The sequence below is a fragment of the Catharus ustulatus genome, chromosome 5, assembly GCF_009819885.2.
Source record: "Catharus ustulatus isolate bCatUst1 chromosome 5, bCatUst1.pri.v2, whole genome shotgun sequence".
Classification (NCBI taxonomy): domain Eukaryota; kingdom Metazoa; phylum Chordata; class Aves; order Passeriformes; family Turdidae; genus Catharus; species Catharus ustulatus.
In genome coordinates, this window is record NC_046225.1 from 41,241,550 (window position 1) to 41,256,483 (window position 14,934).

At 36.9% G+C, this 14,934-nt stretch overlaps 1 protein-coding gene across 12 annotated transcripts in view; it reads left to right on the forward strand.

Annotated features, from left to right (window-relative positions):
• TENM3 (teneurin transmembrane protein 3) overlaps nucleotides 1-14,934 on the forward strand; it is a 1,396,736-nt gene that overhangs the window by 916,936 nt on the left and 464,866 nt on the right. For all 12 annotated transcript variants that reach the window (XM_033060171.1, XM_033060177.1, XM_033060178.1 and 9 more), the window contains one exon: nucleotides 3,186-3,227. The gene's annotated coding sequence lies outside the window, so the exon portion shown is untranslated. The remainder of the gene's footprint in view (nucleotides 1-3,185; nucleotides 3,228-14,934) is intronic.

Consider the following 14,934-nt stretch of genomic DNA (forward strand, 5'->3'; position numbering starts at 1 on the left):
GATCCTCTGATGACACAGATAAGAATACTTAGACACTCAGTTGGGAAGTTAGGTACAAGTCTGTTTTATAGTTGTGCTTATACCAAACAAAGTTTCTCACCTGGTGTGACACAATGATGTGGTAACCGTTCACCATGCATTAGAATATTTTAAGTATTGAACCTTCAGATTTTCAGTACCTTCCCCTTACATTGCTACAATTATATTTTTAGTATTTATCTTTCACATTTATATTGTCTGTACAGTCAATATCTGTATTCCTTTGGATGTATATCTGCACATATATTTGAAAAAATATATTTACAATCCAGGGTTTAAACTTAGGGAGATGTGTTGTGCCTCAGTAACATGTGGAAGAGTTTTCATTGACTTTTCTTATCCAATTTTGTATTTATAGATACCATAGGAAATGCTTTTTGTGGTTCAGATAGAACTTGGATGCACACATCCAATATCCACCTACTTTTTGGGCTGTAGACCAAATCAGTCTTCCAGATGTTAAAAATAGGATACTTATACTTTTAATCTCTGCCTGTCAGAAGTTTGAAGACAATATTATAGAATTGCTTTCCTGCTTGTTCTGGATTAACCCACGTAGGCTGCCAAGCTCCATGCAGCCACTCATTGTCCCCAGGTGAGACAGGAAGGAGAATCAGAGGGGTAAAAGTGAGATGTCTCATGAGATAGAGACAATTTAATAGGTGAAGCAGGAACTGTGAGCACAAGCAAAGCCAAGTAAGGGATTCATTCATTACTTCTCATCAGCAGATAGATGTTTAGCCGTTTGCAAGAAATCCGGGCGTAACAGCTATCTGGGAAGAGAGTACCATTACTCTGATCACCCTTTCCTCCTTCTCCTACCCCAGTTTTTCTGGCTGAGCACAATTTCGTATGGTGTGGAATATCCCTCTGGTCAGCTGTCTTCTTCCAAATCCTTGTGCACTGCCAGCTGACTCGCTGCCAGCTACTATGTGGAAAATTATTTCCAGAAAATTATTCTAGCCAAAAGAAGTACACTACCCTTATTTGGATCATATTAATAGTCCTCCTTCTAATTCCTGGGTCAGTCAGTTGAACACATACCTTTAAAAAAAATCCCAGAAAATGCTCAGTTTTTGCACTTGAACTATTTGCTTAAAATTTAAAAAAAAAGTATATAGGTGAAATACACCTTCATACCCTATTTTTAAAATGCTGGCAGCACAATAAAATGAAAACATTTTGTTATGCGGAAAAAGTATTTGCACCAATATAGGAAGTATGCATTTTTTTTCACATTCTAACCTTCATCATAAGTTATTCTTATCACTGGCAAAATCACAGCTTCCTTAAAGGCTCAGTGAAAAATTGTGTAGTCTGTTTGGATTTAGAGGAGTTCTAAAAACAAAAACTTTTGGCCGTTCTTTGCAAGACATACTGTACCTTTTTCTGCCTCCCCTTTTGGCAGATATTACAACATGAACTTCAGTGGAATGTGAGAAAGATAAGAATGAAACAAGATTTTCAGATGCTTTTGTTTGTGGCTAGAGCTTTATTCCATGTATCCATTTAATTTGCTAAAGCTCTATTTTCATATGTGAAATAATCCGAACTTCCTGATTATTAAAATTGAAAATCATTTCATACTTTACTCCAGAACACTGTAAGCTTGCAATGCTTATGAAAAATACTGTCTGAAAATAGCTCTTTGTATATATTCTAAGTACCATTATGTTTGTGGCAAATCATTATCTTTTCCATATGCTTTATGTTTATTACTGTTAAATATGTTGGCTTTGCAAAGCTGTAGCAGTGGGATTTATAGTACATTTGCTGTTTCATGCATCAACAAAATTGCAATTGAAAATTCATGTCAGCTGTGCTGAAGTTAGGTAGACCTTTCTCTTTAATTCTCAGAACATTGTTTTCCACCATGGCAGGAAGGAAAGAACATTTTCATGTGTGACCTGAAGGAATCATATGTGAAAGTAAATGAGGTACAATGAACATGGATCTCCAAAATTCCACTTCTACGTTTAGTACAGTAATTTCACGAATACAAGCCGCAGCAATTTGACAAAAATTTTGGTGGAAACCCGGAAGTGCGGCTAATGCTGGGGGGCGGCTAATATGTGAATAATTTTCTGACATTTACAACCCCAGACGTGCCAGCCAGGGCGCTGAGCCAAGCACCTGCCAGTAAAAGCCGGCATTTCGCGATTGTTACAAAGTGTTACTCTGTTGCCCTGTCTCCCTGCAGGCAGCACAGGGGGCAGGGAGAGAGGCAGGAGAGCTCTCTTCTTCCCTCTGCCGCAGCCCGGGGGAGAGACGGGGGGGGCCGCATGCCGCCATTGCCACAGCCCGGGGAGGAGGGGGGGAGCCCATGCCGCCATTGCCGCGACCCAGGGAGGAGGGGGGAACCCGCGCCACCATTGCCGTGGCTCGGGGAGGGGAGGGGTGCTCTGCCCCCACCCTCCACCGCCGTGGTGGGAGCAGGGCGTGCTCCGTGCCTGGCCGGCACCGCGGCATGAGCGGGGCGCGCTGTCCATGGCCGGCCGGCGCCACGGTGGGAGCGGGGCCGGGGCGAGCGAACCCAGAGGCGGCGACCAGCCCCGAGCGGCACCACCGAGCTGGGCCACCTGGCCCCGTCAGCAACCCCTAGCAGGCCGAGCCTGCACAGCCTTAGTTGAGCCAGTAAACCCCCCGCCCTGCCGCGGTTCTGTTAGTATTTGGCAACTTTGTTGCACGCGGGTCCTCGCTACAAATGACAGAGCGGCTTATATTCAGGTGCGGCTTATTTATGGACAAAGAACGAAATATTTACCAACACCCAGAGATGAGGTTTATACTCAGTGCGGCTTGTATTCGTGAATTTACTGTATTCAACATGCAATCAACACTTCCAAATGGTTAGAGAAATAAAATTGCATTTTACAAGTGTAGTAACGTGTCAGTCAACCAGTAGCTATAATAAATATTTTATTATAGATAATCTGCATCTCATTTAGACTTTAGGAAAGATACGCAGTATATGACCACATCGTATATAACAATGCAAAGAGGAAAATTATAATGAAGAGAAAATATTATCATCTATCATATCCTGTCTTGATTTGAGAGAGGTACTGAGATATTCTGTAATGATCATTAAACAATTACAAAATAAAGATGTTTGACCAAAATCATCATATGTGTTCTCATTGCAGATTCCTGGCTCATTAGAGATCCATTCACATGGAAAGCTGAAGGTAAGATGACACATCCTACAGCCTCAAGCTCTGGTGGGAGCTATGTAAAGGCACACACTTTTCTAACTGACAGAAGTATATACAGTCTTCTAATGACTTGTGCGTTACCAATAGATCATACTGCTCTGTCTAATTTATTGTAGCTGCTATAGCCGTGTACACCAAAACTAAAAGCAGGGAGAAAGTCATAGTACACAAACTTTAACAGATATAAATGTCTTGTTCAAGAAGGAATATCCGGGATTATAAATTCTCCACCCTATTACCAGACTCATCAAGGATAGAACATATTTGAATAAATTATAAATTTCTCAAAATTACTTATTAAATCTCTTATAAGCATTCTCAAGTTTCCACAAGGAACTACTGTTGCCTATGTGTGCCATAATGTGATGCTTTTTTATGATGCTACTCTTTTGATTGATAATTTGAAAATGCAGTTTGTAGCCATGATCTCAACTCAGCTGAAAGTACATGTGGTCCCAAAACTCTGAAATGGTGTTCACTCAAAAATGTTTGAATTTGGCAGCAATCTGGCTATGAGGAAACCTTAATCTGTGTGATCAGTACATACCTAGCAACTGCACTGTATTGAGCAAGTACGTGGAGTTTGGGTTTTCTTCCTTTGGTTTCTAGCTCAGTGATTTTTCTCAATGGTAACCAAAGTCAAGTAATTTCTTGCTTGTGAACCTCACAAAAAGGGTTCATTTACAACCATATTCTGCATCTTGTGACACCAAATGGAGTGTGTGTTCTTCTATACGACTACAAAAGATCTTAGAACAGCGATCAGAAACGTGTTCTGCTCATTAATGTTTTTACAGTAGCTGCCTTAAAAGAGCTACAGTTTCCTAGAGCAAGTCATTCAGAATTCAACTACTCTCTTCAAGTTTAATAGGTTGAACTCTTTGAGTTTCCCTACCTCCTCCTGATTGATGGTTTGTTTCTTCTTTTAATACAAAATTCAGTAAAATTTCCCACAGTGAAAAGGGTCTTTTAATTATAAAACATCAGCGTGTGGGAATGATTCAATTTACACATCAGAAAAGTTCAGTTACTTGACCATAATTTATTTTTTGTGCTGATCATTTACAGACCACAGATTCTTCTTCCTCTGACCCCCTCCCCTTCTCACTTTCTCTCGTTCTCTGTAAAAGAATGAAAATCTCAATACCCTGTAAAAGGCTTTAGATATTGTATCACTTAGTCATCAGATCTAGAAACTTCATTATCAAAGTTTTTTCTACCAGCTTTTATCTCTTACTCATTTCCTAGTTATGTTGTCACATTTAATTTAAGAATGTCCTGTAATTGCTGAGTAATACTTTTTTTTCTTGTATCTGACAAAAGGACTGCATAAATAAGGAGGGGTATGGTATCTCATTCATGAAACTGTGAGATAAGAGATATTAGAAAGACAAGATATTTGCAGTTCTAATGTTGCATATTGTAAAACTGATCAGCTCTTTCTTTTTTTTTTCTTTTTTCTTTTTTTTAAAGTACTAACTAATTAATATTGAAATATAGGTCTGAAAGGGATGGAAAATATTCATGTTTCCATGTACTTCCTCTATGCAGTATTAGTCATCCTTATTGTCAGAATATAGTTTAGAACTTGTATTTGTAGGTAAAATAGCCTTTACTAACAAAAATTTGTAGGTTCTAAATGTGATTTTCCTAGCAAAATCATAAAAGTTAAATCTTACTTTGTGGTTATTATGGCCATAAGAGAAATAAGCAGTAAAAATGTCCAGAATATCATTTATTCAAATAGTTTTAAATATACTTACAGATATTTTCTTTAATTTGTTTTGGTTTTAATCAAATGTGGTTTGTGATCAGGTATTATTGGATTAGATTATGCTCATTTCAGAATGAAAAAGTGTATGTAGAGAACTGCAGGTATGTTCCATTGGTTCTAGGTATCTAATTCTGGTTCGGCTGAATACTTAAGTATATTTGTTGGTTGGCTATTTGTTATCACAGATGTGTGATCATGATATCTACACTACTAAAATATATTGCTTCAATTGTTTGCTTTTTTTAGTATTTTATTTAGTCTGTTTTCCACTTTGGAAGGGATTTATGAAGGGTACTCTAGTAAAAATGTGAAAGTTGGGAGCAGCACTCATATCTTCTAATTCTTTTCAATTATTTGAAGGTGCTTCTCCTTTACCCTGGAATAAGTACTTAAATGAAAATAGCCAACACAAATTCTTGTTTTGTAATATTCCTGTGAGAGAGAAGCTAAAAGACTGGTTTTGTAATATCTGTACCTGCTGCTATTTGGAATAGCTTTTATGTAGAAACATAAGTGTATCCCTGGTTAAGACCTGAATGCCAAAAGTAGCATGTTTTTGTAAAATGGACCAATGTAAGATGCTCTCTTCCATCGTCCATTTGGCCATTACAGGTTAACGGAATCCAGTTTGATTTTACAAATCTAAATATCCCCTACAGCAGCTTTCTCTAATTCAACTGTAACTTACTATATCCTGCTCAGTAAAAGGAACAGTCTCAACCACATGAGGACAGCAACATAGGCATGCATCTTAATACTAAGTAAACACAGTTTTAAATTCCAAAAGAAAATTTAAAAAATGTTTTGGTCCCCAAGTAAGTACCAGGCCAATGTATCTTCCATCTGACTGGCACACCTTGCTGAGTGAATGCTCACATGCAAGATCTCACAAATACTTACGTGGAAGATGGATTGTACTTCTCCTACACAAAGGTAGCATCACATATATAGTTATGCTGTGATTTAGTTCTTTTTGTTTGTTTGTTTGTTTGTTTGTTTGTTTTGGGGGGTTTTGGGGTTTTTTTGTTTTGTTTTAATACAATTGATCTCCGTTCTTCTTCTACATCACCAAACCTAAAGCCAGGAATAATTCAAATTATTTCCAAGGCTGGTACACTATTGACCTGAAAGATGTGACCAGTCCCTCAGTACTCCTGCTGCTGTTGCAGCAGCTGTCCTGTGATGATGCACCTGTTTTTTCTTGGGGTTCTTTGGTACTCCCCATAATGGCTTCCAGGTATATTTCATTGGCCAAGCTCTGTAGCATTATTCCCTCTAAGTCTGTGTTTCTGCAGTTGTCAGCAGTTCCCAATAGTGTAAGTCCTCAGCAGAAACCTCAACTAAAGAGATAAAAAAAAAGTTCTCCAATTTTTTGTTATGTTTAAATCTCTGTTCTTCCAAACCATTATCATATGAGCATTTACTATGGTAAATAGTAAACTAAAATCAATAACTCTGTACAAAACATTAATTTCAATGAAAGTCTTTGCTCACAATTTTTATCGTTACTTTTTTTGTGATCATTTATTTTGAACTTCTCTTTGGCTTAAATATTAGCATTTTGTATTAATTGAATTCGGGAGAAGCAAATGGTGTTGTATGCTGTGTTAAAGGTTGTGGTTTTAGTAGAGATTTCTATATTTAATAGATGTTCTGATGATAAAGTTCCATGGCAGAAGTTATTATTGACAACCTTTCTTACTTTATTTTCCTTTTATGACAATGTATGTGAGCGTTGAGTGTCTGTTAAGATTGCAGTGTTCTCACCCAATACAAAAGCTTAGGGTTTCCACTGTGTTGTATAAACTTTTTGGACATCCACGGAATTTTTCCTTTAGTAGGTAAGGATTACAGTGACTGACTTTCTCCTGTCTCCTGCTGTACTCTCTCTCTTTGTGCACTAAATATTGCAGCATCCCAGGTCCTTGCGTTGTTGATAAGAGAATCAGAGGTGAATTCCCAGCTGATAGTAGGCCCATCTCCCTGATAGTACTACACATACTTTATTCTTTTGTTGTGTGGTTTGCTTTTCTTTTTTTCTACAGTTAATCTTCTCTGTGATTACTGTTTAAAAGCAGGTATGATTCCTGAACATTGCTCTCAAGTTTTTGTCAGGTACCTATATTTATGAGCTGTAGAGAGGTATGCCAGAGGAAATAATTTTTTTAAGTTGTCCTCAAAAAAATAAACAGGTATCATACTCAGTCTTTTGAACTGTCATCTTCTCACAACAGTCACCATGTCATTTCATGGATATTTTTATATTTTTAGATATTTCTATCATCTTTGCACAAACCTAGACTGTTTGGCATATTAGTTGTGAACATGAGAAACGATTTGTCAAACAAGAAAAAAATCTTAGCCATGATTAGGAAGTGGTTGTTGAAGAGTTTGAAATCTTCTCTGCCCTCAAAGCAGAGAGGTCCCCCTCTGAAGGCCTGAGATGCAAATCAAGTTCAGCCTGGGAGTCTCACAGGTCTGCATTCCTGGACATAATTATCTTTCTGAACAGATTACTTCTCATTCTTCCCATTCAAAATCCAAGATGCGATTAGTGATGGTGCTAGTTTCTATCTTTATAAAAGTATTTCTTTGAAAGTGGGAAAACTTCTATATCCTCAAATTCTGAGCAGCAGGAGGAAGGATCATGATTTAGCCCAGTGCTTTGTGTAAATACTTCGGGAAATGTGGATTGGAGCCAGGATTCTCCTCTCCTCATTAGATTCCACCATGTCAAGGGAAATTTTTCTAACATTTTTAATCATGGGGAATTTGGTGTACCTCCAGTGCACAGCCCCTGTTGAAAACCTCTCCTGGAGATGTATTAATTTATTAATTCAATTTCTCAAGGCAAAGAAGATATTGAAGCTATTACGTTTAGTCTGTTATCATCACAATCAACATCTTATTTTTAATCAGAACTGGCCAGAGACGTTTGATCAGTAATTAGCCCAATTTTGTCAGGCTATTAAGCAGCTCCTGAACATGTCAAACTTAACCTGTTTAATAGCAGAATAAAGTAAAGAGATGCCTCCTTTGTAAAGCTCAGGTGGAAACCATCTGCTAAACCACATTCCTGTTTTGCAATAAGATGAAGATCCTGAATGTCTTGGGATTGGAGCAGAAAATGGCTATCAGCCCTTAGTCCTGAGCCTCAGCACAACCTGCTGGAATAGCCACAAGCAAAAGACAGTAGCTGCAGAGAACGGTGCTGTTTCACCAAGGCAGGGATGCCCTAATGCATACACATCATCAAGTGACTCACTATGAAATTATCTGGGAACTATATGCACTGCAGATGTGGTGCTTAAGGACATGGTTTAGTGGGGGCTTGTTGGTGCTGGTTTAACAGCTGGACTTGATCTTAAAGATCTTTTTCATCCTAAATGGTACTGTGATTCTCTGGGGTTTTTTTTCCTCTCCATTTTAAAACATGAAATCTTGCTTTTGTCCTGAGGAGCCATTTCTGTCTTTATTGGTAGGACTCTCCTTTGTTGCATTAGCAGAGATAACAGGTGAAACCATGGGTTCCCTTTCAGAGTACAGAGCAGTGGAGAAAAGCATTGTGCTTAGGGAAGTGCGGTATGAGCACAATCTAGGGTTTTCAGTACTGTCTTTTAGGACCTTTTACTGTTTGGCAAAACTTTATTTCAATTCTACAGCTTGTTGACATTGATACAGATGTTATTCAGTCCAGTATTAGATAGTAAATGTCCCAGGTGTGAAAATCTAAAAAATACTGTCATTGCCCTTCCTAAAAAATTTATACTAACTGGATTGTAAAATAGTAATGTTTTACTTTCTATATAGAAAATTCTGTATTTTTTTGGGAAAATGTTTACAATTGAATAGAACTTGGGGTTTGTCACATATTGTGAATACAGTTGAACTAATTAGGGTGTAGGTGTTTTGAGTAGTCTGCTAGATGAAAAAGAACAATTATTTTCAAGCCAATGAACTATTGTTTAAAAAAACATTTTATTTTCCTTTGAAAGACTAAAATCGCTTTCTTGTGGTTTGTTACGGCTCTTTGAACAACTTTTAAGGCTAATTTGTGATAGATTTCGTACTGTAATTTTTCGTATTTAGTGTATTGAAACCATCTAACTTGAATAGCCCAAGAGAGCTAAGTCAGGAAGCATAGAAATCAAGAAAACCTGAAGTTGGTACTTCAAGCTGAACCAGAACCTAGTAGAACTCAATTTTTATTGAAAGAACAAAATGAGTATTTTTCTTGAAAGAACAAAGGACTTTATTTCCCCTGCACACACATTCTTCTTCTGTCTTAATAAATTGTGATTTCTGTATGTTTTGTGTAAAATAAGGAGCAACATTTGAATTTTTGATTTTTCAATGTAGTTTAACAATCTCTATAGGAAGGGGTAGAGTTTTCTGAAAGGCAAATTTGGCTTCCAGATCAAATCTGAAGAGGTTTGACTCACATTCTTCATATAACAGTGATAGGGAAGGACATTTTCATGCATGCTATGCTTTTTTCTGAGTTGATGGCAGTCTGTTCTCAGGTTCAGATATCAGTTCAGATATCGAGAGGCTACAGTACAAATCATGTTGTTCAGAAAGTTCATTTTAACACTACAGTAAGACAAACAGAAAGGTGAGCAAAAGCTTTATAGATGTCGTTAAGGTGGTGATTGATCTGATTTTCCCTTCAATAGAGAAAAACAAATAAGAAGAGATTATTTGAATGACACAAGTCATTGAACCAGGTGAAATTCACTAGAAATTAGGGAACTGGTTGGTTATTTTGAGACTCCCCAAGAACTTTTTAACAATATATACATTAAGAACCAAAGTCCAGATGTAAAAACACATTAAAATTTTAATACACTTGATAACAGCTGTGTCAGACACTACAAAACAGTGTACAATATATGCTAATTTATTAATATGTTATGAACCAGTCACATGGGTAATGCTTTTTTATATAAAAATAGGGATCTTCAACAGGGTCCTACTGAGTTTTGGGAAAGTCCTCAAAAATTTCAACTCCAGCAGATGTGAAGCTCAGTGTGACTGCACAAGCTCAGTGCAACTGCACAGTTTTTTAAGTGGAACTTTGATACATAGTGTTTTGCACACCTATTGTCAGCAACAATGTTAACTATGCTGTTCTTTAAAGAAAAAAAAAAATAAAGCGAAGGATTGTATTCCCCTGGTCCGCTCATTGTGAAGTTGATGGAAATAGTTATGTTTAGTGGCTGAGGCTGAACCTGCTGTAATACAAGCTACCTTCCACAAATATCTAAAAATAGGGTACAGAAGCTCCAGGTGCGATTATGGAGACTCCGCAAGTATTTCTGTTAGTGAATATATCTCTGTCATGTGGCAAAAATGGCCTAAGCTGTAAATGCTGTGAATTACATGTCAGTTCACTTCAAGCAATAAATGCTCTCTTGTCTATCTAGATTTTGTTATATGTTTTTCACAATAATTCCTAGCAGTGCACTATGTCATTAAAATATAAAAATCCAGTAAGTCAGCTGGCAATAAATGGAAAAATAGAAATCCATAACAAAGATTAGTGATATCTAAAAGTGGTTTATGGGTCCTAGTGGGATTCCTCCTTTTTTAACAACAAAGTGCAGAGTGAAAGAATATGCACAGCTTACCTTGTCTTCCTATTTCTTTTGATCTGAAAGAACAATCAGATAAGGCTGATTTCTGAAGACAGTTCAGAATGAACAGATCTCAGTTGCCCCCAGTGATAACCATCATTGTCAACAGGAGGCATTCCAGGTACTGACGCTAGAGCCTTAAATGTTCAGATACTGAACATTTTCTCTTTTATTTTGAAAACTACTGCTGGGAACTCTCTTTATAGAATGCAATGGATGATGAGTATTTAGAAGAAGAATGAACCCTGAAGGAGAATAAAGCTCAAGCCTCAGAGATTGTCACTGAACACCAGAAGGACAGAATAATTTAAGGTTACAGTGGGGAATTTCATGCACACAGAAAACCTGAAGTTGTGAAAAATGGAATGATAGAAATAAGGATTTACAGTCTACAAAATGAAAATTAAAATTATTTAAAGGCCTTGGCCCTAATGGGCTTTTGTCCAGATTAGTGAACATTCTGTCAGAGTTCAGCAATCCTGAGTGCTTTTTCATAGGGAAGGCTCAGGACTGCCATATGTTGCAATGATGATAATCAAAGTTAAGGTGTCTAGATTACACTGGTATGCAGAAATGTTAATAGATGCCTTCTGTAACCCATGTCATTTACAAATGCTATCAGTCCTTCTACACACAATCTTCGGCTCTCAATCTTTGAAAAAAATATTGGTTTTGACAGGATGTGACAACTTAGTTTTACATGATTCAGGTACGTTGTACAAAGCTCACTGATTAAGGCACAATGCTAGGCAGTTGCTATGAAAACTTATTGTTTACAAGTGCAAAAATTAGAATATTTTTCTAGTTTAAGGGTAATAACACCTCACCTGCTGCACAATGCTGCTGATTTTTTTAAATTAGTAGTTAACTGTATTTGTGATTATCTAAGTTAATACTGATAGCTTAACAAACCTCAAAAATATTTTTAAAATCTACAATTATTATTAATCAAGGATAGCTAACTTTGAATGAACAGGTGCTAATGAATTAATGGTCAAAGGGTTTTTTATGTGCTTATCACAGATACTGCAAAATACTTGTTATTCCTCATGTATTCATCTTTTAAATAATTTACTCTGCCTATTAAACCTAGATAATGAATCTAAACATATTGGCTTCTGTCTCCCCACTGGTGCCATTGTTGCTTTCATGGGTTTTGGATGAAGGCTTTTTCTGTTTTTACTGTCATAACTAGAGCAGAGTTTAATTTCTGAGAGTTTCCAAATAGAAGTTCTATTAACATGTGTGTCTACCTGCCAGAGAAGAGTAATATGGAGCTGTTATAGACTGAATCAAACCATGCTGTTATTTGTGAGTATGTGGCTAACATTTCTTTTGTTTAATTCTAAAGAAGTCTTAAAACTGTATCATTTCTATTAGTATCTGTCCAGACTTGAGGAGAAGGTAGTGAATCTTGTAGTCCAGTAGAATTTTTCAGTGTTGATTGACCAAATTCAGGTGCTGATGAGTTGTTGACCAGATTTGTGGTTATGAATGTCTGTGACTAATAGAGAAGATAAATCAAAACATATACTTGAAAGTCACAAACATTGACAAGTAGAACTGAACAGCTCTTCTTTTCTTCCTCCCTCCAATACCTAGATTTGTTCCTTGATCCTTACACCAGTTCCTACTCACTTGAGAAGTACATGGCTTTTAGGACACATTCAGTGTGTCTCCTTGGGCTGGCTCTACCTAGTGTCACTCTTGAGGCCATATCGCCCAGTTTCCTAAGCACACAGGATTCCTGTTTTTCCCCAGGTCTCCTGCGCTGGTAAGTGTACTGCCAGTTCTGACCTGCAAGGAAAATGCAATTCCATTACTTTCTCGTATATCCCTCAAAGTTGATGTAAATCTTTCTGCAGGCGGATCAGAGCAAGTCAAATTAGGAAGTACCAGGTTACTTTTGGGAATTCCATGTGTGTCTCTCTGGCATTCATTTTTTCTGTCACCCAGAAGTGGTATCTCTTAGGTAATGTTCCAGGAACACAGTTGTAAACAAAGTGTTATACACAATGGGAACATAATTACTTGGCACACTGCACAAAAAAGGTTGCAATGATGGCAAGTGTGGAGTATGATTTCTCATTTATGTATCTTGAAACAATTTTTTCAAATGCAAATGGTAATGTACCAGGTGCAAAAGTAAAACTAATAATCTCTTTGGCTCGTTGTGCTTTACAAAACAGTTTCTAAACAGATGTGTGTGAAGGCAATTGAAAGCTCTGTATAGAAAACATAGGAATACCTGCAAACTTTAAGACAGATTCTAGGTTACATAGAATTCGATTTGTTTTGAAACACATTTTAAAGAGAAGCACCTAAACTGTGAATCTGAAGATACTGTTCCCTTTCAATAAGCATAATCCATATTTAAGGCATCTGGGACCTTTAGAATTTTGACAAGATTTGTGTTTATTGAGCAGATAAGCTTGACCATTATACTGGTGTTCTCTACTGCTAGCAAATATGCACTATTAGGTAACTGGAGATTGAAACTTCACAGTAGGCTTGTATAAAACTAGAGTGGATCTTGCAGTTAAAATATATAGAGCAAAAACCAGCTGCAAAAACACCTCCATATCTCCCGCCTCTCCAAAATGTGAAAGCTCTCTTCATGTAGTGAGTTTTATCAATGACACTTATCTGAAAACCCACCTTGCTGTTCTTTTTTCATAACTGCAAAGCCTGTATATTGCTTTAATGTTTATGTAAAGTTATACAAGGTTGACATATTCTGTAGCCCTTCTATGACAGGGCAATATGAAAACCTTTCCCTACCAAAGAAATCATTGGGGTTAAATGACAGAGCTCTACCAGTGATTTGCCTGTCACAGAGAACTGTAAATTGTAGCCTGTCTCCAGGATAGTGTTTAGACACATTCTGAGATTAATGGTTTTGCATAGACACTTTGGACTTCAATAGATTTTGAGATAAGCTCCATCAAGAAGATTCTTCCAGTTTGAACTCAACTGAAAGTGCTTTGCATTTCAGCTATGTTTATATGTAACTTTGGTGGCACAGAACAGATCTGATGTAAAAATGTATCTCATATGTTCCAGGCTACATAAAAATTTTCACGTCCAGTTTAACTCTTTGTGACAGATTTCTTCTCTTGTGGTAGTTCTTAACACTTTCAGATAACAGACAGCACTGAGACATCTTATTTACTTGACTGAGCCAATCATGTCTTTTCTCTTAAAGGAGCACAGCTAGGAAGGAAGGTCTGTATCCTAAATTTAGGGAAGAGGAAACTAAGACATATTAATCTCCTGGAAAATCTATTTAAGAATGTGATAATTCATTCACTTTTCAGAATCTGAATTAGTAATTGATATGTGTTCTGCAGCAAATGAGATATTATAATTCAGGAACTCTAACTTCAGGCAAAGGTAATAGTAAGGTTTCTTTTTTGTTTAATGGGGAAATGAGAAAATGTTTGTCAGAAAAAAGTAATGAAAGCAGACATTCCTTTTTCATGTATTCTATAGTCTCCTGATTAAAAAAAAATTTAAAAACACCCTTAATTGTTTTTATTGATTTTCAACTCTTCTAATAGGTACTGACAGATGTATGGTTTCAGTAGAATAATATAGAGTCAGATGCTACAGCAGTGGTGGAGCCATGGCAGAATGAGCATTATGGGCTAAATATTTCTATTTTAAATAACCTGAAGTTTGCTGCCTCTCCCTCTGGGCTAAAATAATCCCCTATTACTAAAGCAGACTTTTTTAAAAGGTATATTATATTGCCGACCAGATATACACCACCAAACTCCAGCAGCATGTAGACCCCTTGTGTTACCTGGAGTAGGAGTTTTCCTGTTGGATGGCACCCTGTGTGTGCCCTGATCACCTTAGGATCAGTGCAGTTACATAACATCAGGTTTCTGAGTCATATCATGTGATCAGAGGAGAATTAGAAAGTCTTTTCAGGAAAAATAAAAAAGCTCTTTATTGCAAAATGGTATGCAGATTTGTTCAAACATTTACAGAAATGTCTTCATTATTTTTTCATTTCAGTGTTTAAATTTTTTCATATAGTATCTGTGATTCTTGTTTATAATATTTGTGATTGAAACATTGATTAAGATATACAGAAGACTGAGAGAAAAAAATTTGAACAGCAGGTTGGAAGTTTATTAATTTAATATACCAGGAAGTGCAGGAAGTTACAGGATTCCTTCTGTAACATCTCACTGCAAATGCATAGTCTTCAGCCAACCTGCCAGTGATTTGAATGCTCCTTCTCCCCTGTGTCAGGTAAACA